This window comes from Oncorhynchus nerka, linkage group LG21, assembly GCF_034236695.1.
Source record: "Oncorhynchus nerka isolate Pitt River linkage group LG21, Oner_Uvic_2.0, whole genome shotgun sequence".
Classification (NCBI taxonomy): Eukaryota; Metazoa; Chordata; class Actinopteri; order Salmoniformes; family Salmonidae; genus Oncorhynchus; species Oncorhynchus nerka.
In genome coordinates, this window is record NC_088416.1 from 25244946 (window position 1) to 25264110 (window position 19165).

The window sequence follows — 19165 nt, forward strand, 5'->3', positions numbered from 1 at the left end:
TCAATATTCTCTAATTCCGTCCCATTGTGAGCAGTTGAATAGGCGTCACAATCACTGCCTCCCTGCTAACTGAGAGACTGCCGAGCCACACAGCCAGCCCAAACAATAGCCTATTGACCATATGGCCACTCTCAGCTGAACACATGCAAACTGGAGGAGCGTTCCATGTGAAGGACAGTCCATTTACAGTTCACACACACGTGACATCAGATGGAGGACAGGCTCCATACAGAGAGTCCTTCAGCGCTATAAACTAAAGCAAATAGGCCGATATCATGATGACATCATTATACGGCAGTTGAAGGGACTGTACAAGCGAGATGGAAGGTCTGAGGGCAGTGTATCAAAAGAGACGTTCTGGTCAAACAGACTGGCTTTTAACATTGTATTGCAGGATTTCAAAGCTTCACTGTAGATTATCCTACAGTATGTTAACAGCAGGTATGTTCAGTTGATCTTCCTAAGGCTATGGTTACATGGTTTCCTGCAGCCGTAGCAGAGTTCCCATCATTCCTGCAAGGCAGTACATCTGCCAGGATGATCTGTATAGGGTGTGAGTCTGGGGTAAGGCCAAACAAAGGGTTCCTCTGGCATTGATAAACATCTAGCTTGTTCAGCACCAATGGAGCCAAGACCAGGCCATTGCAGTAGTCGTAAAACAAAACCTTGAACATTTCAAAAGAGAAGTTTGCGTGTCATGCATTTAAGGCTGCAGCAATAACTAGGCTACATCAACAGACACTAGGCTTACTCAACATAATGTCTCAGTTGAAGTAGAGAATCTTCAAGGACAGATGAGGAGAATATCTCTAAACACAGAGTCGAACTGAATTCTACGATTCAGCCACAGCAACAGTGATATCACATTGACGCACCATCAATGACTTATGACATTGCCATGGCAACCACTTTTGAGCAAAGTTAAAGCTGTACAATACGACAATTACCTCAGGGAGGAGAGAAAGAAGCAGAGTCAATCATTATAGACATAAGGCAAGGTAAACTACCTCAGAACAAACCTGGAGAAAGACTTTCAATCACCCCCTGCATAAAACCACCCCCCCCCCCCCCTTCATGCCTGTGACATAACATCCCCAGTCCCTCTCCCCAGTCCTCTTTACACAAGAGCATCTGACGTCAGAGGGGATTAAATCAAATGGCATGTTGACAAGGGAAACACCTCCTGTTAAAATGGGAGCCAGTCCACTCCTCTTCACCCTGCATCCAATGAGTGGATGGGATTGGCAATTTCCTGATCTGCTGCTAACTAGGGCAATCTCTTCCTCTCATACTCTGAAGGATGGAAAGGTGAGCTGGAGCTATGGGTTTGTGATCAGGGCAAACAAAGCACATCTCCCTCTGGGGACTGGTAAACTGTGGTGGAAACTTTGAACAGGAAAAACAGACAAGGATTAAATACACAACAGCCCCACTAGTTTGTTGGTTTAGTGTTCTCTTCGACCGCCCTGATTAGAGGTCGACCGATTATGATTTTTCAACGCCGATACCGATTATCGGACGACCAAAAAAAGCCGATACTGATTAAATCGGCCATTTTTTATTTGTAATAATGACAATTACAACAATACTGAATGAACACTTATTTTAACTTAATATAATACATCAATAAAATCAATTTAGCCTCAAATAAATAATGAAACATGTTCAATTAGATTTAAATAATGCAAAAACAAAGTTTTGGAGAAAAAAGTAAAAGTGCAATATGTGCCATGTAAGAAAGCTAATGTTTAAGTTCCTTGCTCAGAACATGAGAACATATGAAAGCTGGTGGTTCCTTTTAACATGAGTCTTCAATATTCCCAGGTAAGAAGTTTTAGGTTGTAGTTATTATAGGACTATTTCCCTCTATACCATTTGTATTTCATTAACCTGTTGGTACTAGGGGGCAGTATTTTCATTTTTGGAAAAATAACGTTCCCAGATTAAACGGGATATTTTGTCAGGACAAGATGCTAGAATATGCATATAATTAACAGCTTATGATAGAAAACACTCTAAAGTTTCCAAAACTGTAAAAATATTGTCTGTGAGTATAACAGAACTGATGTTACAGCCGAAAGCCTGAGAAAAATCCAATCCGGAAGTGACTCATCTTTTGAAAGCCCTGCTTTCCGATGCATCCCTATTGAGCTGTGAATGCCCTATCTACCAGATTACGCTTTCTACGTATTCCCCAAGGTGTCTACAGCATTGTGACGTAGTTTTACGTATTTATGTTGAAGAACACCCGTAGGCGGCTTCATTGCGCAAGTGGTCGCCTGATGCTCCCAGAGAAATTCTTGCGTAAAATACAGAGGTAGCCATTATTCCAATCGCTTCTACTGAGAAACCAATTGTCCCAGTTGATATATTATCGAATAAATATTTGAAAAACACCTTGAGGATTGATTATAAACAACGTTTGTCATGTTTCTGTCGATATTATGGAGCTAATTTTGAATATTTTTTGGCGTTGTCGTGACCGCAATATCCGGTCGATTTCTCAGCCAAACGTGAAGAACAAACAAAGCTATTTCGCCTACAAAAATAATCTTTGGCTATTTACCTGGGAGTCTCGTGAGTGAAAACATCCGAAGTTCAAAGGTAAACGATTTAATTTGATTGCTTTTCTGATTTTCGTGACAAGGTTGCCTGCTGCTAGGCTATTGATAAACTTACACAAATGCTTGTCTAGCTTTGGCTGTAAAGCATATTTTGAAAATCTGAGATGACAGGGTGATTAACAAAAGGCTAAACTGTGTTCCAATATATTTCACTTGTGATTTTCATGAATAGGAATATTTTCTAGGAAGATTTATGTCCGTTGCGTTATGCTAATTAGTGTCAGATGATGACAACGGTCCCGTTCACGGGATGGGGTGTCACTAGAGGTTAACCTTTGACTATTGGATGTTCTTATAGGCACTTTAGTATTGCCAGGGTAACAGTATAGCTTCCGTCCCTCTCCTCACTCCTCCCTGGGCTCGAACCAGGAACACAACAGCCAACCTCGAAGCAGCGTTACCCATGCAGAGCAAGGGGAACAACCACTCCCAAGTCTCAGAGCGAGTGACGGTTGAAACGCTATTAGCGCGCAACACGCTAACTAGCTAGACATTTCACATCGGCTACACCAGCCTCATAGGCTTGATAGTTGATAGGCTTGAAGTCATAAACAGCGCAATGCTTGACGCACAACGAAGAGCTGCTGGCAAAACGCACGAAGGTGCTGTTTGAATGAATGCTTACGATCCTGCTGCTGCCTACCACCGCTCAGTCAGATACTTGTATGCTCAGTCAGATTATATGCAAAGCAGGACACGCTAGATAAACTAGTAATATCATCAACCATGTGTAGTTAACTAGTGATTATGATTGATTGATTGTTTTTTATAAGTTAAGTTTAATGCTAGCTAGCGACTTACCTTGGCTTACTGCATTCGTGTAACAGGCAGTCTCCTCGTGGAGTGCAACGAGAGGCAGGTGGTTATAGCGTTGGACTAGTTAACTGTAAGGTTGCGAGATTGGATCCCATGAGCTGACAAGGTGAAAATCTGTCGTTCTGTCCCTGAACAAGGCAGTTAACCCACCGTTCCTAGGCCGTCGTTGAAAATAAGAATGTGTTCTTAACCTGTTACTCCTACCCCCTACTTTTTCGAACATTCTGTTAAAAATCACGCAACATTTCAGCGCCCTGCTATTCATGCCAGGAATATAGTATATGCATATGATTAGTATGTGTGGATAGAAAACACTCAGACGTTTATAAAACTGGTTAAATCACGGCTGTGACTATAACAGAACGTGCGTTTCATCAAAAAGTGCAGGAAAATCTGATCACTGAAAATGAAAAAATATATCCATGCGCCACTTCAACCCATTGATAAAGGTGAACCACATTTAATGGGGCCGAGGTTGCAATACCTACAGCTTCCACACGATGTCTAGAGTCTTGTCATATTCATTGATCTGGCCAAGGCTTTCGACTCTGTCAATCACCACATCCTCATCGGCAGACTCGACAGCCTTGGTTTCTCAAATGATTGCCTCGCCTGGTTCACCAACTACTTCTCTGATAGATTTCAGTGTGTTAAATCGGAGGGTCTGCTGTCCGGACCTCTGGCAGTCTCTATGGGGGTGCCACAGGATTCAATTCTTGGACCGACTCTCTTCTCTATATACATCAATGAGGTCGCTCTTGCTGCTGGTGAGTCTCTGATCCACCTCTACGCAGACGACACCATTCTGTATACTTCCGGCCCTTCTTTGGACACTGTGTTAACAACCCTCCAGGCAAGCTTCAATGCCATACAACTCTCCTTCCGTGGCCTCCAATTGCTCTTAAATACAAGTAAAACTAAATGCATGCTCTTCAACCGATCGCTACCTGCACCTACCCGCCTGTCCAACATCACTACTCTGGACGGCTCTGACTTAGAATACGTGGACAACTACAAATACTTAGGTGTCTGGTTAGACTGTAAACTCTCCTTCCAGACCCATATCAAACATCTCCAATCCAAAGTTAAATCTAGAATTGGCTTCCTATTTCGCAACAAAGCATCCTTCACTCATGCTGCCAAACATACCCTTGTAAAACTGACCATCCTACCAATCCTCGACTTTGGCGATGTCATTTACAAAATAGCCTCCAATACCCTACTCAACCAATTGGATGCAGTCTATCACAGTGCAATCCGTTTTGTCACCAAAGCCCCATATACTACCCACCATTGCGACCTGTACGCTCTCGTTGGCTGGCCCTCGCTTCATACTCGTCGCCAAACCCACTGGCTCCATGTCATCTACAAGACCCTGCTAGGTAAAGTCCCCCCCTTATCTCAGCTTGCTGGTCACCATAGCATCTCCCACCTGTAGCACACGCTCCAGCAGGTATATCTCTCTAGTCACCCCCAAAACCAATTCTTTCTTTGGCCGCCTCTCCTTCCAGTTCTCTGCTGCCAATGACTGGAACGAACTACAAAAATCTCTGAAACTGGAAACACTTATCTCCCTCACTAGCTTTAAGCACCAACTGTCAGAGCATCTTACAGATTACTGCACCTGTACATAGCCCACCTATAATTTAGCCCAAACAACTACCTCTTTCCCAACTGTATTTAATTTATTTATTTATTTTGCTCCTTTGCACCCCATTATTTTTATTTCTACTTTGCACATTCTTCCATTGCAAAACTACCATTCCAGTGTTTTACTTGCTATATTGTATTTACTTTGCCACCATGGCCTTTTTTGCCTTTACCTCCCTTCTCACCTCATTTGCTCACATTGTATATAGACTTGTTTATACTGTATTATTGACTGTATGTTTGTTTTACTCCATGTGTAACTCTGTGTCGTTGTATCTGTCGAACTGCTTTGCTTCATCTTGGCCAGGTCGCAATTGTAAATGAGAACTTGTTCTCAACTTGCCTACCTGGTTAAATAAAGGAGATTTTTTTTTTTGCCTACTATTTGTTTCTTGGTCAAACAGACGCAAGGCAGCGCAGTTCTTCCGGTCTCTGACCGGATATTTTGGTTGAGATTTACCCGGACATTATTTCCAGATGGACAGCTATAGAATATACATCGCCTCGTGATCAATTTGATCGCTTATTAACGTTTACTAATACCTAAAGTTGCATTACAAAAGTATTTCGAAGTGTTTTGTGAAAGTTTATCGTCGACTTTTTTTATTAAAAAATATGACGTTACGTTATGAAACGCTATTTTCTTCCTTGATCACAGTCTTCATAGATCGATATCTAGGCTATATATGGACCGATTTAATCGAAAAAAAGACCCAATAGTGATGTTTATGGGACATCTAGGAGTGCCAACAAAGAAGATGGTCAAAGGTAATGAATGTTTTATATTTTATTTGTGCGTTTTGTGTAGCGCCGACTATGGTAATTATTTTGTTTACGTCCCCTGCGGGTCTTTTGGGGTGTTACATGCTATCAGATAATAGCTTCTCATGCTTTCGCCGAAAAGCATTTTAAAAATCTGACTTGTTGCCTGGATTCACAACGAGTGTAGCTTTAATTCACTACCCTGCATGTGTATTTTAATGAACGTTTGAGTTTTAACTAGTACTATTAGCATTTAGCGTAGCGCATTTGCATTTCCAGATGTCTAGATGGGACGCCTGCGTGTCAGGTAGGAGCAAGAGGTTAACTGACTTGCCTAGTTAAATACATTTTAAATAAAGGTGTAAAAAAATAGAATTAGGCCAAATCAGTGCCCAAAAATACCGATCTCCGATTGTTATGAAAACTTGAAATCGGCCCTAATTAATTGGCCATTCCGATTAATCGGTCGACCTCTAGCCCTGATAGTTTGAGTTTGTAACATGACTTTTTAAGTGCTTTACGTTTGGGTGTTCAAAAAGACAATGCCAGAAATGACATATCTGAGTTCCGTCTCCCTGTCATCGACCAGCACAGTGCGTTTCCAGCAGACTGAAGACAAACCAGAGAGATGTTATCGCACCACTCAATGTCAAGCCTAAAAACGGATTTACATGAAAGGCACTTCTGCTTCCTAGGCTATTGCCTGGGATTTCCATCATCTTAAATTAGGCAAGCAGCAACAACTCCTTTAATCTCGACATCCTCAAGTTACGCAGCCAAAACGTAACAGGAGTGAGAGAGGATGGGCATGTGACTGTGAGGACTCCCTCAAATCCTCAAATCATGAGCTTTGTGCAAGACTCCAGAAAAAAAGAGGGAAAAAATGCATAAAGATTCTCTCCAGTTTCATGACAGTTGGACCATAAACTTACACTGCCTGTCATTCATGTTGCATTAAACTGAATTGACATACCGCACAGGGCATTTTTACTCACTGCTCTAATCCCACTTTGCTTGCGCTCACCACCACACACACACACACACACACACACACACACACAACACACAGGAGAGAGTAATTGTCATGCAGCCCACATGCTCATCAAGTCTCCATGCTTTTGTGCGCCGCTATGCAGTGATTTCAGCTGAATCCAACAAGATGGCTCTGAACTGATCCAACTCAGGGGAAGTGAAAACAGGAGTCGGCGAAGCCCAGTGTTACAGTGACAAAAACAGGAAGATTCCTCAATTGAGTCAGCAAAGAAGCTCATGCTTGGATTTCACAAGCTCTCCCATATAAATGAACTCTTTATTGGGGATATGGAAGCTTTTAATGTCTCTCTCTCTTGGGCATCCTCCATTTGTAAAGACATTTTTCAGTTTTCTGTATGCGTGGGAGTTCTTCGCTCTGCTCTCATGTTGTTCTTCCCTTTCTCATGACTCCTCTGAGACTGCATGCTTATACAAGTATCTGGCCTAACAGTCAAATTCCAGAGGATTACTTAAATAGTAATTATTATAGATATTTTTTTATTTATTTAACCTTTATTTATAACTAGGCAAGTCAGTTAAGAAGAAATTCTTATGTACAATGATGGTCTCATCTATACATGAGAGAATAGGCTTTGTTTCCAGGCAGATTTGTAGTGGATTTCTTTTTTTTTAAGGCTGTGTTTTCACACCTCCACAATGCTGAACATAAACTGCACAAAGCAGATGGTTGGATTCTTAAAGGTGTCCTTGAACGCAGCGCAATACATTAAACTGACTTATTGCATTTATTTGGGTGGATCCGTGAAGAGCCGAGGCCTCTTTTTCCATGTGGTCAACAGGCCAACAGGAAAACACTGACTAAGATCATGAGCAGAAGATATCGGCCCTTTTTAATATCTCTCCGTCTGTCTGTCCTTCCTTCTTTCTCCTGCCATGAGGCCATTTTTCTCTGCGTTTGCGGCTGCTTTCCTATTTCCGCTTTGATCATCTATGTATGAGCTACAGACAGTGACTGTCTACAGTTGGCTGTCTGTGTGTGTGTCCGTCTGTGCGTCCCTAGATGAGCAGAACGACTTTCATTTCAGCGCCTTGAGACTCCTGGCTGGGCCTCTGTGTAGACAATGATGCCATGACCTGAGAAGTACTAAACAAATAGAGGAAACAGACTAAACTGTTTACTTGTTTGGGTGGTCTGAGGGCTGAACCCACAACACAAAGCTCTTCTAAATTAAAGCTGAAGGAGCCGTTTCCTCATCCTCCCAAATCTTTATTGACAGATTATTAAACACACAACACAAAGTGCATATGACAGTTAAGATTCACTTTGGCTCCACAGCGGGTCTCTGTTACAAAACCACCCACTACTTTGGTTACTGTTTCTATCATTAATGGAAGAATGGATTTGTTTTCTCCCCTTCCAAAAAGGCTTCCATGTACACAGACTAGGGATGGGCATTTTAAATATTTTCACTATTCAAATAATATAATATATATACAGTGGGGCAAAAAAGTATTTAGTCAGCCACCAATTGTGCAAGTTCTCCCACTTAAAAAGATGAGGCCTGTAATTTTCATTATAGGTACACTTCAACTATGACAGACAAAATGGGATAAAAAAATCAGAAAACCACATTGTAGGATTTTTAATGAATTTATTTGCAAATTATGGTGGAAAATAAGTATTTGGTCAATAACAAAAGTTTCTCAATACTTTCTTATATACCCTTTGTTGGCAATGACAGAGGTCAAACGTTTTCTGTAAGTCTTCACAAGGTTTTCACACACTGTTGCTGGTATTTTGCCCCATTCCTCCATGCAGATCTCCTCTAGAGCAGTGATGTTTTGGGGCTGTTGCTGGGCAACACGGACATTCAACTCCCTCCAAAGATTTTCTATGGGGTTGAGATCTGAAGACTGGCTAGGCCACTCCAGGACCTTGAAATGCTTCTTACGAAGCCACTCCTTTGTTGCCCGGGCGGTGTGTTTGGGATCATTGTCATGCTGAAAGACCCAGCCACGTTTCATCTTCAATGCCCTTGCTGATGGAAGGAGGTTTTCGCTCAAAATCTCACGATACATGGCCCCATTCATTCTTTCCTTTACACGGATCAGTCGTCCTGGTCCCTTTGCAGAAAAACAGCCCCAAAGCCTGATGTTTCCACCCCCATGCTTCATAGTAGGTATGGTGTTCTTTGGATGCAACTCAGCATTCTTTGTCCTCCAAACACGACAAGTTGAGTTTTTACCAAAAAGTTATATTTTGGTTTCATCTGACCATATGACATTCTCCCAATCTTCTTCTGGATCATCCAAATGCTCTCTAGCAAACTTCAGACGGGCCTGGACATGTACTGACTTAAGCAGGGGGACACGTCTGGCACTGCAGGATTTGAGTCCCTGGTGGCGTAGTGTGTTACTGATGGTAGGCTTTGTTACTTTGGTCCCAGCTCTCTGCAGATCATTCACTAGGTTCCCCCGTGTGGTTCTGGGATTTTTGCTCACCGTTCTTGTGATCATTTTGACCCCACGGGGTGAGATCTTGTGTGGAGCCCCAGATCGAGGGAGATTATCAGTGGTCTTGTATGTCTTCCATTTCCTAATAATTGCTCCCACAGTTGATTTCTTCAAACCAAGCTGCTTACCTATTGCAGATTCAGTCTTCCCAGCCTGGTGCAAGTCTACAATTTTGTTTCTGGTGTCCTTTGACAGCTCTTTGGTCTTGGCCATAGTGGAGTTTGGAGTGTGACTGAGGTTGTGGACAGGTGTCTTTTATACTGATAACAAGTTCAAACAGGTGCCATTAATACAGGTAACGAGTGGAGGACAGAGGAGCCTCTTAAAGAAGGTCTGTGAGAGCCAGGTCTGTGAGAGCCAGAAATCTTGCTTGTTTGTAGGTGACCAAATACTTATTTTCCAACATAATTTGCAAATAAATTCATTAAAAATCCTACAATGTGATTATCTGGATTTTTTTTCTTCTCGCTTTGTCTGCCATAGTTGAAGTGTACCTATGATGAAAATTACAGGCCTCTCATCTTTTTAAGTGGGAGAACTTGCACAATTGGTGGCTGACTAAATACTGGTGGCTGACTAAACAAGTGTAGACTTTACCGTGAAATCGCTGTATGCTTTCTGTGACTAGTTGCTGACCTAACATAATGATATGTTTTGCTTTCGCCGAAAAGCTTTTTTGAAATCGGACACTGTGGTTGGATTAAGGAGAATTGTATATTTAACATGGTGTCTAATACTTGTATGTTTGAGAAATTTGAATTATGAGATGTAGGTTTGAGAAATTTGAATTATGAGATTTCTGTTGATTGAATTTGGCGCCCTGCAATTTCATTGGCTGTTGGCGAGGGGTTCCGCTAGCGGAACGGGGTACACGTCCTGGTAATCCGTCTGGCCCAGCAGCTTTGTGAATGTTGACCTGTTTAAAAGGTTTTGTTCATATCGGCTACCGATTTACACGCGTGAAATGTGTGAATGCTACCGGTGTTTCTTTTTTTATAGTGCACACATCATAAAAACTATATTCAAAAGTTTGTTTTATTAAATGAAGAATGTCGAATGTCACGGTATATACTTGTATGTAGGAATGTCACATCATGGATCATTTGAGTTAATTCAGGCAAAGCCTTTTCAATGTTAAAATAGGCCTATACCTTTTTTGTACACTCACAAATAATCAAAAACTAACATTTGAGCGATTAAATCGGGCCCTTCCCTAGCACAGACCACATGAATTATACAATAGCATTAAGCACAGAGTGTAGTCTTGCTCAATTCATGATACCTCCGCTGCTTATTATGGCTTGTGCTCCTTCCCAATGGGGAGAGACCCTCTCAGCCTGTGAAAGGAGGGCAGGGCGAAGTGAGTTTTCGGTGAATCTCTTCTCCTTACAAGCATAGATGGGAGTTGATAAGACTCCCACAGCCGGGAAGAAATATTTTCAGCTGCCTGGGCTTGCAGAGACTTGCATCATGTGGATGGTTTCGTTTTCACAGGAGGGGCAGGGCCAGAGAGGCAGGCAGAGAGACTCCAGAAGCTCACTGTTATGGCAGCAGCAGGTGCAGACTGTCATTACTCACTGGGGGTCCAGGGAGGCGAGATATCCATCATTCAGATTCAGCCAGAGATGCAATTACAGTTCAGGGAGAGGTACCATCCTCCATCTGGGTCCCAGCGCCTTGAAACAGAAGCCTGGGAAGTGCCTATCCCACAGACAGATGGAGACAGGTGAGAAGACGAAAAACCCTTCATCAGTCATAAATACGGGGCTGTGCCCCAGACACTCCAGAGTGGCCATTCTGGCCGATAGCTTTGTCTTCAGAGATCACTCACAAAGGGGCTGCATAATCAAAAAAATAAGGTTTTTCTAGGAATTCTAGGTCCATTATTTTGACAGACAGCACTGTTCATTCACTTATCTGTCACTGCCACTCAGAACATGACCCTTTGTGAGACCCAGGGATCCCAAAGCTTGTCTGTGCGACTGCGGGTGGACTCGCCTGTCGTTCTTCCAGACAGCCGTGTAAATCATTGGTTGGGAGGGACTCTGGAAGGAAGGACTCAGAAACAGACAACAGTTTGGTCTGGTTTCTCACTGTACTAGACACAGAGCTACTCTTTGATAGTGACAGGGCATACTGTCCTTAGCATTTACCCCAATGTGATACTTTGCCATCCCATTGAAGTATACTGTACAAAAATATAAAATGCAACATGCAACATTTCCAAGATTTTACTGGGATACAGTTCATAGAAGGAAATCAGTCAATTGAAATAAATAAATAATCTATAGATTTCACATGACTGGGCAGGGGTGCAGCCATGGGAGCCATGCTCAGCCAATCAGAATGAGTTTCCCTCCCACAAAAGGGCTTTATTACAGACATAAATACTCCTCAGCACAGTACTGACAAATTCTATAAAATGTTGGAGATGGCTTGTGGTAGAGAAATTAACATTAAATTATCCTGCAACAGCTCCGTTGGACATTCCTGCAGTCAGCATGCCAATTGCATGCTCCATCAAAACTTTAGACATCTGTGGCATTGTGTTGTGTGACAACACTGCACATTTTATTGTCCTCAGCACAAGGCGCACCTGTGTAATGATCATGCCGTTTAATCAGCTTCTTGACATGACAAAGGAGAAATGCTCACTAACAGGGATGTACACAAATTTCCGCACAATATTTGAGCGAAATAAGCTTTTTGTGCGTATGGAAAATGTCTGGGATCTTGAATACTATATAGTAGGCCATCTAGTGTGATTAGCTCTGCAAGATTGACACTTTTGCAGAATTCTTGGGGTAGCCTAATTCCTGAAAATACACCATCATTTTATTGTCATTCAAAGGGTTCTAACTCCAAATGACCTGAGTCCTTGAGTATCCCTCTGCCTGCTCTGAGCCAGTCCTCTGGGTCTTCTTCTGTGTCCTGAGTTGGCCTCAGAGAATGTTGCCATGGAAACTACGGTGGGGGTTCATTTGTCACATGATTTCAGTTTGAATGTGGGAAATCCTTTGTTTCCCTAACCTTTTCATGACTTTCCAGTACATTGCTTGAGGACTACCTGCAGAGACGAGGCCTCACAAGCTCACGGCTATCATGTCTATCCCAGAGCATAGGGACGTTGGCATGGTGTTTGGTAAGGAACAAACATTTCAGAAAAGAGACACTGAAAACCGGCATGATTCTATGGCAATTTTGACTGCAGTGCAGCACAGGAACTTGTGTATACCAATGACGCAAACTAAAGCCTAAATATGGATGGCTGGCCATTAAAACAAGTTGTGGTTCAGTCTAGAGCTGTTCAACAGTTGACTTGCCTAGTTAAATAAAATAAATAAAAATAACAGCTGAGACCCGTTCAACAGCTGAGACCCATCACATGACCACAAAAAATGTTCTGTGAACTCTTCACTGTTCATAATCATACAGATTACATGACACAACAATGCCTCTCCAAATTCCTCGTTCCACTTATTCAGTGTTCTGTGGCATCAATTTACTCCATAAATAGAATCAAATATGTCCTCATCTTCATAACAGCGTCTCTCAGTCAGACAACAACCACTTCAACAGCTTTAAACAAATCAATACCACTCCCACTATAATTAATCCACATATGTTAATCCAGGAAGTCACAATAAACTCATTGAGAATCCCAGAAAGACCTGGCTTATCCTTGATTAGGCCTAGTTAGACTAAACATATGTGATTTTTATTGCAGAGTTGTCTGTTGATATATAATATAAGTATAATAGTTAGATAACCTAGACTAAGAAAGGAAAGCTAATAGCCTAGACATAAAAAAAAGTATCCGTGACCGAGGGTTATTTCATTTGAGGCAGACTGCAGAAAGTACCTAGAGGGATTTGTGGTTTCAAGCCTTTTAACCCTGTGCACCTCTCATTCTCTGCTTCAGCAGATTTTACAGCTGCAAGATTATTTAAAATGCGAACACCAGATAAGGAAGGGGTTAAAGAAAAGCAGCAAGTGCCCAAGTACCCTCCAATTGAGAGCTCCAATGAAGTAAGGAGAATACCATCTCACCACAGTAGTTAGACACTAAACCAACAGCTTTCAGAGGCTACACTCTACCACAAACTTAAACACTACATCCCTTCCACTGCAGAGAAGTTGTTTGCCTACACAAAGACAGAGTCATTTCTCAACAGGATTAAGTTTACAGGTCAAAGTTCAGAAGAATTGTGTGGGTCCTGTCTGTCATCCCCAGACCACAGCATGCAACCCATGGTTTGTGAAGTCCAATGTCAAATGAAGGTCTGCTCTTGTATCCTCAGTTCAGAAGGGGAGAGGTGTAAAAAACAATAAAAGCGGCATCAGACTGTGTGTGTGTGTGTGTGTGTGTGTGTGTGTGTGTGTGTGTGTGTGTGTGTGTGTCAAATACCTCCTGTGTCCATTATGAGCTAGGAGACAGGTCACAGCTCTGCTCTCCTTAGAGCTCAGCCTCCGGCAGAGTAAACTATCCATAAATTCTAGGGGTCTAACGGTCCCCCAAACCCACGGTTCGGTACGTATTGAGGTTTTGGAGTCACGTTTAAGTTTGGTTTCGGTACAGCGGGAACATTAAATGCTATTCACAATGTTCAGCATTCACAATGTTCAGCATTCACAATGTTCCAACTACTAATTACCAGTTGGAGGGCCCTTCAAGTGGATTTTTCCCAGTAAATATAAAATGTACCCTTCCCTCTTGGTTATGAACGCACCGTGATAGTCGCTCAATCATTTTTTAAGAGGGGCTGAAACCCCCCATTCTCAACCACCGTGAATGGGCGCATGTCCGGGGTTATAATCCGAAGACGGCAAAAAATAAAACAGTCTACCAATCGTTCTTGGAATTTCTTTGGCTAGGTCAGAATCAGCTGCCAAAGAATGCTTGAATGCAGAGGGGAGACGATGTTGTTGTTATTTCTTAGCGTTTCTGTCTTGCTCCGGTATACTGGGGTGTCAACATGAGGTGTTGGCAGCTGCATAGGCTATTCTCCTTGAGCAGAATGACATACTGTTAAGCATTTATCCACAACTCTGTCCATCGGCACTGGAATCTACTGGGAAGCCAAAATGTTCCCAAACTGGAGATTTAAACGATGAATGAAGATCCTCCAATTCTGGTTAATCAACCCCACCATACAAAAATAATTAACTTCAGCGCCTCACAAAAGGACAGTTCGATATGCGCCAATTAAAATTAAAATGTTGATTAACACGTGAGCAAAGGCTCTAGCTGTTTTAACGGAATAGCCTGAAATGTACTCAAGAGACGTAGGTCTGTGTTTTTAAAGGTTCGGTACAAATACATGTACCGTTAAACCCTTAATAAATTCCTTCCAGCAGTCTATGCGTGAGGTCTTAAAACCAGTCACGTATGACACTGTGGGTGGTGCTCATTCATCTCAGAGCAAGACTGCTGGCAATGTGTTAGATAAAGGCATCAAGGAGATTAAAAAGGCACAAACTGCTCCATCATGCATGAAATACGCTTACAGGGCCAATCGAGGAGGTTAAGTGGTAATGGTGAACATGGCTAATCCGAGGAGGTTAAGGGGTAATGGTGAACATGGCTAATCCGAAGAGGTTAAGGGGTAATGGTGAGAATGGCTAATCCGAGGAGGTTAAGGGGTGCTGGAGAACATGGCTAATCCGAGGAGGTTAAGGGGTAATGGAGAACATGGCTAATCCGAGGAGGTTAAGGGGTGCTGGAGAACATGGCTAATCCGAGGAGGTTAAGGGGTAATGGCGAACATGGCTAATCCGAGGAGGTTAAGGGGTAATGGCGAACATGGCTAATCCGAGGAGGTTAAGGGGTAATGGTGAACATGGCTAATCCGAGGAGGTTAAGGGGTAATGGAGAACATGGCTAATCCGAGGAGGTTAAGGGGTGCTGGAGAACATGGCTAATCCGAGGAGGTTAAGGGGTGCTGGAGAACATGGCTAATCCGAGGAGGTTAAGGGGTAATGGCGAACATGGCTAATCCGAGGAGGTTAAGGGGTGCTGGTGAACATGGCTAATCCGAGGAGGTTAAGGGGTAATGGTGAGAATGGCTAATCCGAGGAGGTTAAGGGGTGCTGGAGAACATGGCTAATCCGAGGAGGTTAAGGGGTAATGGCGAACATGGCTAATCCGAGGAGGTTAAGGGGTGATGGCGAACATGGCTAATACGAGGAGGTTAAGGGGTAATGGAGAACATGGCTAATCTGAGGAGGTTAAGGGGTAATGGAGGACATGGCTAATCCGAGGAGGTTAAGGGGTAATGGAGAACATGGCTAATCCGAGGAGGTTAAGGGGTAATGGTGAGAATGGCTAATCCGAGGAGGTTAAGTGGTGCTGGTGAACATGGCTAATCCGAGGAGGTTAAGGGGTGCTGGAGAACATGGCTAATCCGAGGAGGTTAACCTCTTCAGTCGACCCTCTACTTTTTTGAACATTTTGTTAAAAATCGCGCAACATTTCAGCGCCCTGCTACTCATGCCAGGAATATAGTACGTTCATATGGTTAGAATGTGTGTATAGGAAACCCTCGGACGTTTTTAAAACTGGTTAAATCACGACTGTGGCTATTACATAACGTGCGTTACATCGGAAAGCGCAGGAAAACCTGATCACAGAAAATGGAAATAAATATCCTTGCGCCACTACCGCAATTGTTAACAGTGAGCCGAATTAGATAAGACCGAGCATTCAACTCCCACAGCATCCCCATGTTGTCGAGTATCTTGTGAATTTAATCATCTTTGATTCTTGGTTGAACCGAAAGAGGGGCACCGCTTACCTCCGGTCTCCGCCCAGATCATTCCGGAAGAGCTCTCTCCTGAAATTTTTTTCCAAGACGACAGCTAATGATATCTACATCGCCTACGGATGATTTTTATCGCTTATTAACGTTTACTAATACCTAAAGTAGCATTACAAACGTATTTCGAAGTGTTTTGTGAAAGTTTATCGTCTACTTTTTGAATTTTAAAAAATGACGTTACGTTGTGAAATCGCTGTTTTTTTCGTTTATCACACAGTCTACATATAACGATATCTTGGCTTTATATGGCCCGATTTAATTGAAATAAAGACCCAATAGTGTTTATGGGACATCTAGGAGTGCCAACAAAGAAGATGGTGAAAGGTAATGACTGTTTTCTATTTTATTGTGCGGTTTGTGTAACGCCGAAATGCTAATTATTTTGTTTACGTCCCCTGCTGTGCTTTTCTGTTGTAGTGTATTGGTGCATGCTATCAGATAATAGCTTCTCATGCTGTCGCCGAAAAGCATTTTAAAAATCTGACTTGTTGCCTGGATTCACAACGAGTGTAGCTTTAATTTGATACCCTGCATGTGTATTTTAATGAACTTTTGAGTTTTAACTAATACTATTAGCATTTAGCGTAGCGCATTTGCATTTCCAGAGCTCTAGTTGGGACGCAAGCGTCCCAGGTAGAGGTAAGAGGTTAAGGGGTGATGGCGAACATGGCTAATCCGAGGAGGTTAAGGGGTAATGGCGAACATGGCTAATCCGAGGAGGTTAAGGGGTAATGGAGAACATGGCTAATCCGAGGAGGTTAAGGGGTAATGGTGAACATGGCTAATCCGAGGAGGTTAAGGGGTGCTGGAGAACATGGCTAATCCGAGGAGGTTAAGGGGTGCTGGAGAACATGGCTAATCCGAGGAGGTTAAGGGGTAATGGTGAACATGGCTAATCCGAGGAGGTTAAGGGGTAATGGAGAACATGGCTAATCCGAGGAGGTTAAGGGGTGCTGGAGAACATGGCTAATCCGAGGAGGTTAAGGGGTGCTGGAGAACATGGCTAATCCGAGGAGGTTAAGGGGTAATGGCGAACATGGCTAATCCGAGGAGGTTAAGGGGTGCTGGTGAACATGGCTAATCCGAGGAGGTTAAGGGGTAATGGTGAGAATGGCTAATCCGAGGAGGTTAAGGGTGCTGGAGAACATGGCTAATCCGAGGAGGTTAAGGGGTAATGGCGAACATGGCTAATCCGAGGAGGTTAAGGGGTGATGGCGAACATGGCTAATACGAGGAGGTTAAGGGGTAATGGAGAACATGGCTAATCTGAGGAGGTTAAGGGGTAATGGAGGACATGGCTAATCCGAGGAGGTTAAGGGGTAATGGAGAACATGGCTAATCCGAGGAGGTTAAGGGGTAATGGTGAGAATGGCTAATCCGAGGAGGTTAAGTGGTGCTGGTGAACATGGCTAATCCGAGGAGGTTAAGGGGTGCTGGAGAACATGGCTAATCCGAGGAGGTTAACCTCTTCAGTCGACCCTCTACTTTTTTGAACATTTTGTTAAAAATCGCGCAACATTTCAGCGCCCTGCTACTCATGCCAGGAATATAGTACGTTCATATGGTTAGAATGTGTGTATAGGAAACCCTCGGACGTTTTTAAAACTGGTTAAATCACGACTGTGGCTATTACATAACGTGCGTTACATCGGAAAGCGCAGGAAAACCTGATCACAGAAAATGGAAATAAATATCCTTGCGCCACTACATAATTGTTAACAGTGAGCCGAATTAGATAAGACCGAGCATTCAACTCCCACAGCATCCCCATGTTGTCGAGTATCTTGTGAATTTAATCATCTTTGATTCTTGGTTGAACCGAAAGAGGGGCACCGCTTACCTCCGGTCTCCGTCCAGATCATTCCGGAAGAGCTCTCTCCTGAAATTTTTTCCAAGACGACAGCTAATGATATCTACATCGCCTACGGATGATTTTTATCGCTTATTAACGTTTACTAATACCTAAAGTAGCATTACAAACGTATTTCGAAGTGTTTTGTGAAAGTTTATCGTCTACTTTTTGAATTTTAAAAAATGACGTTACGTTGTGAAATCGCTGTTTTTTTCGTTTATCACACAGTCTACATATAACGATATCTTGGCTTTATATGGCCCGATTTAATTGAAATAAAGACCCAATAGTGTTTATGGGACATCTAGGAGTGCCAACAAAGAAGATGGTGAAAGGTAATGACTGTTTTCTATTTTATTGTGCGGTTTGTGTAACGCCGAAATGCTAATTATTTTGTTTACGTCCCCTGCTGTGCTTTTCTGTTGTAGTGTATTGGTGCATGCTATCAGATAATAGCTTCTCATGCTGTCGCCGAAAAGCATTTTAAAAATCTGACTTGTTGCCTGGATTCACAACGAGTGTAGCTTTAATTTGATACCCTGCATGTGTATTTTAATGAACTTTTGAGTTTTAACTAATACTATTAGCATTTAGCGTAGCGCATTTGCATTTCCAGAGCTCTAGTTGGGACGCAAGCGTCCCAGGTAGAGGTAAGAGGTTAAGGGGTGATGGCGAACATGGCTAATCCGAGGAGGTTAAGGGGTAATGGCGAACATGGCTAATCCGAGGAGGTTAAGGGGTAATGGAGAACATGGCTAATCCGAGGAGGTTAAGGGGTAATGGTGAACATGGCTAATCCGAGGAGGTTAAGGGGTGCTGGAGAACATGGCTAATCCGAGGAGGTTAAGGGGTGCTGGAGAACATGGCTAATCCGAGGAGGTTAAGGGGTAATGGCGAACATGGCTAATCCGAGGAGGTTAAGGGGTGCTGGTGAACATGGCTAATCCGAGGAGGTTAAGGGGTGCTGGTGAACATGGCTAATCCGAGGAGGTTAAGGGGTAATGGTGAGAATGGCTAATCCGAGGAGGTTAAGGGGTGCTGGAGAACATGGCTAATCCGAGGAGGTTAAGGGGTAATGGCGAACATGGCTAATCCGAGGAGGTTAAGGGGTAATGGAGAACATGGCTAATCCGAGG

At 42.9% G+C, this 19165-nt stretch overlaps 1 protein-coding gene across 1 annotated transcript in view; it reads right to left on the reverse strand.

The window, feature by feature from the left end:
- LOC115110310 (protein tweety homolog 3-like) overlaps window positions 1–19165 on the reverse strand; it is a 74388-nt gene that overhangs the window by 28563 nt on the left and 26660 nt on the right. The window lies entirely within an intron of this gene.